Raw genomic sequence first — 12,694 nt, 5'->3', positions numbered from 1 at the left:
TCTAAGAATTTGCCTGATGTGATAAATAGCATAGAGCTTTGTGAAATTCCTAGAGCATTGTGAATACCCCTGGCCACTCAACCAGAAGTGATGTCAAACTTTCATGCCAACACTACCCCTAATTTTTCCCTCCTGTTGGCCCAAAGGTAGGAGCTGGAGCCCAAAAGTGGGAGTTGCCCTTGAGTGTGCCACTGAGCTTCCCTTCGGCAGACATTCTGAGATATCCTGTGGTCCGAATCCTAACAATGTGTAGTAATCCCGAGGTGTTAATACTACTCTTTATTGTGACTTCACCAGGTCCTTTGAGGAGTTCTGGGAGATCTCCAGACCCCACCTGAAGGTCGGCAGCCCTAGATGGGTGCACATTGATACTTGCAGTCAGATGGGTATTAAGGGAACTCACCTTAAGCAGTGCTTGTTCACATTGTGCTATGAGGGAGCCCTGTGAGGTGGCGAATGGGTATCTGGCTTCCTTTCTCCTCTGCTTCTAGAAGAACTTGGTAAAGCACTTGGATGAAAACTTAGCAACATAGATTCAGGCTTCATTGCATGTTGTTACGTGCAAAGTTTTGTCCGACCCATCGCGACCCCATGGACAATGATCCTCCAGGCCTTCCTGTCCTCTACCATTCCCCGGAGTCCATTTAAGTTTGCACCTACTGCTTCAGTGACTCCATCCAGCCACCTCATTCTCTGTCGTCCCCTTCTTCTTTTGCCCTCAATCGCTCCCAGCATTAGGCTCTTCTCCAGGGAGTCCTTCCTTCTCATGAGGTGGCCAAAGTATTTGAGTTTCATCTTCAGGATCTGGCCTTCTAAGGAGCAGTCAGGGCTGATCTCCTCTAGGACTGACCGGTTTGTTCTCCTTCCAGTCCAAGGGACTCGCAAGAGTCTTCTCCAGCACCAGAGTTCAAAAGTCTCAATTCTTTGACGCTCGGCCTTCCTTATGGTCCAACTTTCACAGCCATACATTGCAACTGGGAAGATAATAGCCTTGACTAAACGCACTTTTGTTGGCAGGGTGATGTCTCTGCTTTTTAGGATGCTGTCCAGATTTGCCATAGCTTTCCTCCCCAGGAGCAAGCATCTTTTAATTTCTTTGCTGCAGTCCCCAACTGCAGTGATCTTGGAGCCCAGGAAAATAAAATCTGTCACTATCTCCATTTCTTCCCCTTCTATTTGCCAGGAATTGAGAGGGCCGGATGCCATGATCTTTGTTTTCTTGATGTTGAGTTTCAAGCCAACTTTTGCACTCTCCTCCTTCACCCGCATCAATAGGCTCTTTAGTTCCTCTTCACTTTCTGCCATTAGAGTGGTATCATCTGCATATCTGAGGTTGTTGATATTTCTCCCTGCAATCTTGATCCCAATTTGTGACTCCTCTAATCCCACCTTTCTCATGATGTGCTCCGCATACAAGTTAAATAGGCAAGGCGACAGTATACAGCCTTGCCGAACTCCTTTCTCAATTTTGGATTGGATACCGCATTTTAAATATTTCCTGTAACACCATATTATTTTGGCCCAATCCTTTTTTTTGCTTTCTCACAATTCCACCACATATGATAAGAACCTATTGCTTTATTACATTTCCAACATTTATTATCAAACCTATCTGAGATTTTTGCAATGACCTTTGGGGTAATATGCCACCTATAAAACATCTTATACCAATTTTCCCTAAAAATCTGACTGTTGGTTTGTTTAGGAATTTTAATCCATGCTCGTTCCCATTCCTCCATAGCAATTATAGAACCCAGATTTTGCATCCATTTAATCATACAGTTCTTAACTTGTTCCGACTCGGTCTCATATTTCAAAAGTAGTTTATAGATTTGGCGCTGTAGGTGCGGTTTTTTGAGCAATAACATGTTTTCGAAATCACTAAAGAGGCCTATTTTTGTCCACACGGATCTCAAAGTCTGTTCTTAATCTAGATTTCAATTGATTATACTCCATCCATTGTAGCTCATATCCTTCTTTGTTTAATACTTGCAAGCTCTTGAGCTCACCTGTTCTCGTTAGCAAGTCCTTGTACATTGGGCATGTTATTCTTTTTTGCTGCTGTCTAGAAAAATACGCCTCTATTGGCGATTTTAGTAGGTATGATGGAGAACAGAGTCTTTTTTCGTATTTGCTCCAGATCTTTAAGAGAGATCTTGTCCAAAAGTTGACCTTGGGTTTTTCCTTTCCTTTTGTTTTCAAGGAGGGCCAGAGCATTTCATGAAGACTTTGCTTGCTATCTGCCTTTTCCAACACCAAGTCTCTTGTCATTGGGTCAGTTATCCAATCTGCCACTGCTGTCAGTGTTGCCGCATGTAGATATAATTTTAAATTTGGGACGCCCTGTCCCCCTCTCTTCTTGTCATCTTGTATGATTTTAAAAGCAATTCTTGGCCTCCTATAGTTCCAGATAAACTTATTTATTTCAGACTGCCATTTATTCACCATGGAGTCATTGATATCTATTGGTAGGACTTGAAAAAGGAAGTTAAATTTCGGCAATATTGACATTTTCACTGTGGTCATTCTTGCTGACCACAAGAGGTTCAAACTGTTCCACTTCTTAAGGTCCTGTTGGATTTGTAACCAAAGCTCACCATAGTTGTTTGCAAACAAGGTCCCAGAGCGGTTTCCAATCTGGACTCCTAGGTATTTGATCTTCTTGGGGTTGATCTCAGACCTTAATGTCTTTTTGATTGTCTCTGTATTCAGGTCAGACATGCCAAATAACATAACCTTAGTTTTAGAGAGATTTAGTTTTAGAGAGCGAATGTTTCCCAAAAGTATTTATCTCTTCAAACAGCAATTCTAAGGTGGAGACTGGGTTGGTTAATACTCAGACAACATCATCAGCATAACTTAAGTTTAAATTCTTCTCCAGCAATCATAAGTCCCAAAAGCTTTGCGTTCGCTCGAATTTTACAAGCTAGAGACTCCAATACCAGGTTGAATAGTAGGGGGAAAGTGGACATCCTTGTCTAGTTCTCTTCCCAATTTGAATAGGGTCCTTAGTTAACATTCTGTTAACCAAAATTCTTGCCTCCTGCTTAGAGTATACATGCTTAATTAGGTTCCAAAAATTATCCCCACATTTTAGTTGGGTTAGATGATGCTATCTATATATGATGCTAGAGGATCACCTTCAAAACCAGACAATTTCTCCAGAGAAACTAAACTTGGATTTCAGTTGAAATCCTGGGAGATCTCCAGCCAAAACCTGGAGGTTGGCTACCCTACTCACAGCATTAAACAATGATGCTTTCAGTAAAGCCAGCATGGTGTGTTGGTTAAGAGTGTCAGCTTCTAGTCTGGAGAGCTGGGTTTGATTCCCCTCTCCTCCTCCACATGCAGCCAGCTGGGCTAGTCAACAGTCCCTTTAGAGCTGTTCTCAAGGTAGTTCTCCTAGAGTTCTCTCAGCCCCTCCTCCCTCACAGGGTTCTGTTGGGGGGAGAGGACAGGAAGGTCATTGTAAGCCATGTGGGGACTCCTTTGGGCATAAAACAACTCCTCTTCTAGTACAGCTGATCTCACATTGTGACATTAAAACACTGCATTTCTCTGGGCCCCTGCCCCCTCCTCAGTCTATGATGCAGTGTGACTGATGGATAATGAGCCACTAATTTACGTTAAAATTTGAATTAACACGAACCCTCAGCCTAGCCTGCCTCACAGGGTTGTTCTGTGGATACAATGGAGGCGAGGCAAAGCATGCAAGCCACCTTGGGCTGCTATTGGAAAGAAGGGCAGGGTACAAATGAGGTAAAATAAAGAAAATAAATACTAATATTTCAAATAAGAGAAGTAAAATTTGGCAGGCAAGGTGCCATTTTTGGGAGGCAGCTATATGGTTCTCAGATCCCCCCAAATTTTTGCTGCACCTTGAAGGTCACTCCCTTGCCCACATTGAGGTCATGCTGCCCATTTTGCACCTTCTGCCATCTTTCCTCCTTTATCAGTGTACAAGTTTCATTTCCCCCCTCATATTTTTTAATTTCAATTTTTTTCAAGCAGCATGAGTATTTACAACATGAATACTCAGATCACTGAGTCTCAGATCACTAGTCTCTAGTCTCAGATCACTGAATGTCTTTAAAAAAATGAAAAGATGGGGGAAAGTTTAAAAGGAGCTATTTGAGGTTTTATGCCCTGCAGGTCTTGACTTGAATGGGGAATCAGAGAGGTGGCAAAGGGCAGCATCCCCAAATCAAAAAGAAATAAGAGGATTTCAATGCTGATTGCAAACAAAATAAGGGGGATGGGAATCACAGGGCAGAACTAAATTTACATGAGATGTAAAGAGAGAGAAATACTGGGATAGAAAGCCTAAAACTTTGAAAACATGATCTCTTTCATGCTTTAAAGTAGTGGTCCCCAACACCCGGTCCGGGGACCGGTACCAGTCCGTAGATCAGTTGGTACCGGTCCGCAACTCCTCCTTGTCCTCCTCCCTGGCTGCTGCCTTGGGGGCTGCCCTGCAGCCCTGCTGCCAGCTTACCTTTGGTGCTCTTCAGCAGTCACCATGGCTGGGGCTCCCCTTTGGCATGGCACTGCGCAGCTGCTGCTGGCAGCGCCCTCCAGCGGACAGCGGGAAATCAGGGGCGCCGGCGGGAAAGCAGGCGGAGCAGGGGCTCAGGTGGCGACATCTCTTGGCAAAAGACTACCCCCCCCCCCCGGGCCTCAGTAAAATTGTCGAGCATTGACCGGTCCCTGGTGATAAAAAGGTTGGGAACCACTGCTTTAAAGAACAAAAATTTGGGAGAACGGGGCTTTTTGGCAGTCTCTGGAAGCCTAACGTTAAAATGGTGACTGAGCCACATGGCCACCCCCACATGTCACAAGTAATATTCTATCCCAAATTTAAAAATGCATTTTAAAAAATTGTAGCTGCAGAATAAATACACCGGAGGCAAAAGAATGGTGCGTAAGGGGGGATGGAACCTGAAGTCAAGATGACAGGTTTACTAGTCGGAAAATGTTCATAGAATCATAGAATCATAGAATAATGGAGTTGGAAGGTACCTCCTGGGTCATCTAGTCCAACCCCCTGCACTATGCAGGACACTCACATCCCAATAGCTCATCTACTGTAACCTGCCACCCCCTTGAGCCTTCACAGAATCAGCCTCTCCATCAGATGGCTATCTAGACTCTGTTTAAAAATTTCCAAAGATGGAGAACCCACCACCTCCTGAGGAAGCCTGTTCCACTGAGAAACCGCTCTAACTGTCAGGAACTTCTTCCAGATGTTTAGATGGGATTTCTTTTGAATTAATTTCATCCCATTCGTTCTGGTCCGTCCCTCTGGGGCAAGAGGTAACAATTCTGCTCCATCCTCCATATGGCACCCTTTTAAATACTTGAAAATGGTTATCAGATACCCTCACAGTCGTCTCCTCTCTAGGCTAAACAGACCGAGCTCTCCCAACCTTTCCTCATACGTCTTGGTCTCCAAACCCCTTACCATCTTTGTTGCCCTCCTCTGGACACGTTCCAGTTTGTCAACATCCCTTTTCAACTGGGGTGCCCAAAACTGAACACAGGACTCCAAGTGAGGCCGAACCAGAACAGAGTAAAGCGGTACCATCACCTCCCGATACTCTGTTTGATACAGCCCCAAATCCCATTTGCCTTTTTAGCCACAGAGTCACACTGCTGACTCATGTTCAATGTATGATCTACTAAGACTCCTAGATCCTTTTCGCACATGCTACTGCCAAGACAAGTCTCCCCCATCTTATATTGGTGTATTTGGTTTTTCCTACCTTAATGCAGAACTTTACATTTGTCCCTATTGAACTTCATTTTATTCAGTTTAGCCCACTTCTCGAGCCTATCAAGATGTCTGCATACCTTGAAGCACAATATCTTATAACCCACTCGTGAAAAAAGTATTCGCCACCGGAAGGATCAGCACGCTGAAATGAGCTACAGACTATTTGAGGGGGCTACATGCCTTGGTGCAGTTAGACCGAAAGGGAAATGAGCATTTTGCACTTTTTAATGACTGCAAGGACTGCTGCATCCACAATTGGGCTGCAGTTTGAAATTTAAGAGGGTGGAAAAAGAAGTGTACATTTGCCAGGCTGGAAGCAAGCGGCAATTCTGCACGGAAGTAATATGCATATCAATGGCGACTGGGCAGAAAGGACCAGAGCCCTGGGGGGTGGGGGGTGGGGGGAATCTATTTAACAGACAATACAAAAATCAGCCCGTTTGAAAGCATGTGTTGGCCATGGGAGGAGGGAAGTAAGCATTCTCGGAAGCCCACAAAGAGCAGCTACCGAGAGAAGAAAAGAATCAAGCATTCTAAGGAGACAGTTTGCAGCTGAAATGTGAACAGCCAGCCATTTTCAAATACCCTCCAAATAAATGCAACAGAATACTGGTTGCCCTCCTCCTGACATTTTCATGTTGAAGACTGATGTTTCAAAGCTGAAACCCATGTTTTGTCCATTGCACCACAATGTCTAAACAAAACTGATATATAATCCCGCATGACCTGAACTGGACTAGCCAGATCTCATCAGTTTTCAGCAACTGTGCAGGGTTGGCCCTGGTTAGGATGTCGTTGGGAGGCCATAGCAAGCCATCTCTGAATTTCTCATATTTTGAAAACCCAACAGGGTCAACAGAAGTCGGCTGCCATTTCAGCTTTTGAGGACTGGTGTCCAGGGGTAGTCAAATTGCAGCCCTCCAGATGACCATGGCCTACAATTCCCAGGGGCTCATGGGAATTGTAGTCCATGGACATCTGGAGAGCCACAGTTTGACTACAGTTTGCTGCCTCAAGACTTAGGCCACAGAAATGTTTACCATATGTGAGACTTTGCACTGTGCTGCTGCCTGGTTTTGGGGTTGGGGCAGGTTGCCCCACTTCTCCCCACATGGGAATGCATTTGCCCTGCTACACCGTCTGCCCCAGATGTGTATTTCTGCATGGCAAGGCTCCACTGTGTTGTGGGGTGGCATGGACCTTTAATTTTTTTAAAAGCACGTGGTATAATGTGTTCTGACAGAACACAGTCAGTTAGTACTATCACTCTCAGTTTGGTGTCGTGGTTAGGAGTGTGGACTTCTAATCTGGCATGCCAGGTTCGAGTCTGCTCTCCCCCACATGCAGCCAGCTGGGTGACCTTGGGCTCGCCACAGCACTGATAAAACCGTGCTGACCGAGCAGTGACCTCACCCACCTCACTGGGTGTCTGTTGTGAGGAGAGGAAAGGGAAGGCGACTGTAAGCCTCTCTGAGCCTCCTTCAGGTAGGGAAAAGCGGCATATAAGAACCAACTCTTCTTCTTCTTCTTCTTCTTCTTCTTCTTCTTCTTCTTCTTCTTCTTCTTCTTCTTCTTCTTCTTCTTCTTCTTCTCTCTTTACATAATTGTTTTCCTTCTAAATTCAATTATATTTCATTCTTTGAAGCAGTTTGGTGCTGTGCCCATTTTTGCATATTTAAATTCTGCCAACAATTTATTTTTGCATATTTAAATTCTGCCAACAGTTTTAATCTGTGCAACGAATCAGATCCCCAGTGACCAATCAGCAGCCTGACCGGGCAAAATTCCCACCTGGTCCCAACCGTTTTCCAAAACCAGTTGGTGGGTACCAGGAATGAGGTCATGGGGCACCATGGTGACCAAGGGCATGATGCTGGAGCTCCCTGACATAGCGAGAGCCATGGCATATGTCTCTGTAAGGAGAGAATGGCTTAAAGCATTAGTACTTTCCATGGCACCCAAGATCACTGGGGCACCTGCCCAGATTCTGTAATTATCCCTGCTCCTCGTGGCATTCAATTTGTGACGGTGGACTCTACCTATTCACAGAAGTCCCTATTCACAGAAGCCTGCAGCTTCAGCAAGACAGAAGATCTCTGTCTTAGAATGTAGCATTCAGAAGATATGAGGAGGTTACTCACCATTTAGATCCAGTTTGGGGGCATTTTGTCTTCCATCTAACCCTTTCTAGTCTGCAAAATGGTCCTGAATAGGGTTGGGCACTTGGGCACACTGGCTGCTTCAGGAGCCAAAGCCTAATCCTGAGTGCTCTGTGGGGCCCGATGCCCTCTGGGGACTCCTTGGTGGATGATTGGCAGTCCTGCCTGTTGGCCACCATTGACAAGGTTGCTCCCAAGCGCCCTCTCCGCCCTCACCTCAGACAGGCTCCTTGGTTTTCCTCGGAGCTTAGGCAGAGGAAGAGGGAGGTAGGACGGCTAGAGCGGGGGTGGCAGAAGACTCATGACGAGGTGGCAAGAGCATCTCATTGCACGCTTATGAGGGTGTATGAGATGGCGGTGAAAGCCATGAAGTGTGATTACTTTGAGGCGGAAATCACGTCTGCTAGCTATCACCCGGCCCAATTGTTTAGTGTCATTCGGACTCTTACTGCCCTTGAGGAAGGGCGCCAAAATAGCAGTAAATTGGAATTAGGCTGTGAGGCTTTAGCGGGCTATTTTGTGGATAAGGTCTTGTGACTCTGCCGTGATCTTACTGCCACGGTTGATACAGAATGTGAACTGGAATTTCTGTGGCCGTTTAGGGGGATTTGGTTTGATGGCTTCAGGTGGCTCTCTGTATCTGAAGGGGACAAATTGCTGAAGTCAGTGAGGTCACTTGCTCCCTCCCCAAGGCAGGCAGTGGGCGGTGGGGGGGCTGCTTCCTTCCCTCTCCGTTTCTCTCTGTCACACACACACACATGGAGCCATACCGGTGCAGGCAGTTCCTTTGCCTCCCTCCCAAGGGCTTAAGGCTTGGCCAGGCTGCCAGGCTGGCAGGTGCCTCTGCCCACTGTCCTCAAGAGGCTCCCAGAAGCCCACCTCCATCCCCGGTGATGTCCAACAGCGAAATGAAGGTAAGTGGCATTGCTGGGTTTGTGGGGGGCTGGCCTGAGTGCGGCTGGCCAATCCAAAGGTGCACAGCTTGCTTCTGATTGGCCTTTGGGGACAGGAAGTAAAGTCTGGACAGCCTGGACAGGCCCCGGACAGTCTCCGCCCAGGAGGTTGTTTCTCAAATATAAGATAAGTAAAGTGTTAAGGATTATAGAGTTGGGGATTGTTTTAGGATTATTATTAAGTGTGTTGTATGTGGTTTTATATTGGATGTTTTATGTTATGTTTCTTTTTGTGAACCACCATGAGCCAGCTTGCAGGGAGTGGTAGTTCTAATAAACTAAATCTAATAAACAAACAAATAAAATGACTGTGTGTGCAGAGTGTTGGCCTGTTGTAGCAATTGAGAGCATTATCAGAAGGTCTGAATCCCAACTTGCACCATGGAGGCTTGCTGGGGAACCCTGAGCCAGTCAGTCTCTCAGCCTAGCCTACCTCAATGGATGAGAGGGAAAATTATGTACCCCACTTTGGATCCCCCCGTGGGAAAAGGCATAATACAAATTAATAAATTAAATATAACCCGAATCTGTACATTTTGGGTACATTTTCCTCCTACATCGCATTCCAACATCTGAATTACAGTTCCTGAGAAGAGACTGTCTCAGGTGAGATGACCAAAAAGGTGCCAGCCAAGAGAATATTTTGCATTCTGAATACTTCCTTGGCGCAGGCAAGAAGATCACGCCGAGAATGACTCAGGATGCAGTCTTCAGGAAGCGAGCTGTTGTGATCCCCTTCACATGCTTCCCTGGTGTTTTCCTCACAATGGATGGAGGATTAAGCGTCTACGATTTGAAACTGTGAATCTGCCCAGGGACAGGGAAAGGGATTTAAGAACAAGGTTTTGTTGGCAACTTTCCAGCAGAGGATATGCATAATGGTGAGTGGAATCATTCAATAGAAAATACACAAGGGGGGAAAAAACCCTTCCCATTCATTTTCCCTCCCTCCTCACATATATAAAATTTGATTCTCTGTATATATTTTCTCTCACTCAAGAGTTCTGGGTGTGAGGCTCTCACCAATGTGGTTTTTATTTAATATCAAGCATTATTGGCTCCACAGTTCCATCTTCCCCCTTCCCAGCCCCCCTTCCCCTAATCCTGTAGAAATGACATTACTTATTGTTCATATGATTCCAATATGTATCTGTCATAAATTTTCCAAGGCCTCCACAGTTTTCATCAGGGTACCATTAATTGTTCCAAACGTGGTTCCCTTAATGCACTGATGTGAACCAATGCCAGATGTGGTGCAGTAGAGAAACAGCCAGACAGAGCCGTGATTTCACAGTGATGCTATGAGTGGGTTAAGATGCTAGCTCACGGGCCCCTGACCTTTTTGAGTGTGGGGGCACATTTGGAATTTCCAATTCCTGATGCGTGCAGCCAGCTACAAAGTGGCTGCCACAAAATGGTTGCCACAGAGGGCGGAGCCAGCTACGAAATGGCTACTAAATTGGGTTAGGTGCTTTGGCGCCTGAAGCAGCCGGTCTCTCCCAGCGCATTGACGCCCGTGCCTCACCTCCCCCACCCATGGCACGGCGCTCACTGCACCAGGAGAGACCGGCTGCTTCAGGCGCCAAAGCGCCCAACCCTACTACTAAAGCTTATCGCATAGTGAAGAGCCTTGTTCTGTGGTGACAGCTGCTGCCAAATTAATGTGTTTTGAAAAATGTCCTAGTCAATCAAATCTCTAATGGCTTATCTGAAACCTGGGAAGGTTTGCACTGATGCCATGCGTCCACAGGCACCGTGTTGGGGACCCCTGCAATAGAGTGTGGCCCCACTGCTTCATGTTCCTTGGGTGCTTGCCTAAGGTGACCAGATGTCCCGCCTTTGGTGGGACAGTCCCGCATTTGGGGGCATTTCCCCCATGTCCCGTGGCATTTTCCTGTTGTCCCGCGGCATTCCAATTTTTTTGAAAAAAAGAAAAATGTTTGCCGTGCGGCAGCTGAGTAGGCAGACAAGTAGGTAGGCCTGGCTCAGGAGGCCCTTACACAGGCGCCCGGGCTCCGGGGCGGGGCTTGTGCAGCGCTGCAATTCCCGCCGGGGCCCGCTGCTCTGCTGCTGCCTGCTCGCTCCTTCCCTTCCCGGCTGGGCTCTTCCCGGTCCACCGCTGCCACCGCCACCCTGACTCAGGGGAAGGGAGGTTCCGCTGCTCCCGCTGCCCTTCTTGAGGCCAGTCAGGGAGGGGGAGGGGTGTTCCGCACAGGCGGGGCTGCCGCTATCGTTGCCAGGCTCCCCCCCGCCCTTCCCGTGTGAGACAGCAAGAGCCGCCGCCACTTCACCTGAGGAGGCAGACAAGGAGTCGCTGTTGCTGCCAACTGAGGGGAGTGTGCTTTCCCGCCCCCTCCCTTCGTTGCTTGCTGGGCCCCGCACAGCTGGAATGACCCACGTGGACGTCGGGCGGTGTGTGTGTGTGTGGGGGGGTTGCGGCCTAAGCGGGCAGGGCGCTGCTGGGGGGGAAGGAGGGGCGGAGTCCACTTTGACTGTCACCCGAGAGGCTTTTCCGGTGGCGGGAGCAGCGGCGCATCCCGCTTGAGGTTCCCTAGGTTCTGGTCACTTTATGCTTGCCTCCACTAGTGGGCTTGCCACTGGCTTCCTTGGCTCTACTGCTTGCTCCACTCACTTTTCTTCACTTCCGAATGTGCGGTTTCGCCCAATTGCCTCAGTAACACCCCTTGACTTGGTGGAAAGAGGATTGGGGAAATGCAAGTAAACCTGATCAATACATTGCCAAGTAGTTGTAGTAGTAGTTGTTGTTAGTTGCGAAGCCGTGTCCAACCCATCGCGACCCCATGGACAATGATCCTCCAGGCCTTCCTGTCCTCTACCATTCCCCGGAGTCCATTTAAGTTTGCACCTACTGCTTCAGTGACTCCATCCAGCCACCTCATTCTCTGTCGTCCTCTTCTTCGTTTGCCCTCGATTGCTCCCAGCATGAGGCTCTTCTCCATTGCCAAGACTACCCAACAATATCAAGAGAGAGCTTATAACCCCCTCCCCCAGAAGTTCCAGTTCGAGGCAGGACACTGACACCAGGTTCTGACACCTGGGAAGTGGTCCAGCCTAGCCTCTCCATTGTGTCTCGTCATCATCACCTTTCCTCTTGTTCCTCGTGCTGCCATCCAGCCTTGGTCACCCCCAGGAACTCTTGGCTTGGCTTGGCTTGGGAGGTGTTCCTAGGGCACTTGAGGCCCTTCCTGCCAGTCTGGCCGACCCCTGCCCCTGTGAGTCGCATGCTAGGGATCCAGACAAATGATGATACCAGCCTCCAGGTGGAGCCTAAGAATCCCCCCTAATTATGGCTGAACTCCAGACTACAGCAATCATTTACACTGGAGAAAATAAGTGTTTTGGAGAATGGGCTCTTGGGCATTGTGCCCCACTGAGGTTTCTGTCCTCCCCAGGCTCTACTTCCAAATCTCCAGAAGCTTCTCAATTTAAAGGTGGGAATCCGAACTCCAAGAGATTTGCCATGTTAACTCATAGGAGTCCCAGCAACTGAAGTGTTGCCTTATGGTCAAGGCAGAGATGGAATCATTCCCAGAAACATCGTGTTTCTCTTTTCAGGCGTGCGCAGCCATTACCACCTCTCTCCTTTTGTTAGTATCTCCAGCCTCCAGGCGGGCTGCATAATTGCCTTCTTCATCTGCAAGATGAGGTTGATGATATATCTGTCTCTTAATGGAGAGAAGGTGGCCTGCTCATTAGGGAAGATTAACTTGTAGGTCACATTATGTTAAATTGATTAAAGGGGTGCCGGCTGAGTGTACAATAATATAATATTAACAAGCGTTTGGGAA

Source organism: Paroedura picta, chromosome 8 (assembly GCF_049243985.1).
Source record: "Paroedura picta isolate Pp20150507F chromosome 8, Ppicta_v3.0, whole genome shotgun sequence".
Lineage (NCBI taxonomy): Eukaryota > Metazoa > Chordata > Lepidosauria > Squamata > Gekkonidae > Paroedura > Paroedura picta.
The sequence above is the reverse complement of the archived record's forward strand: the minus strand, read 5'-3'. Positions refer to the sequence as shown.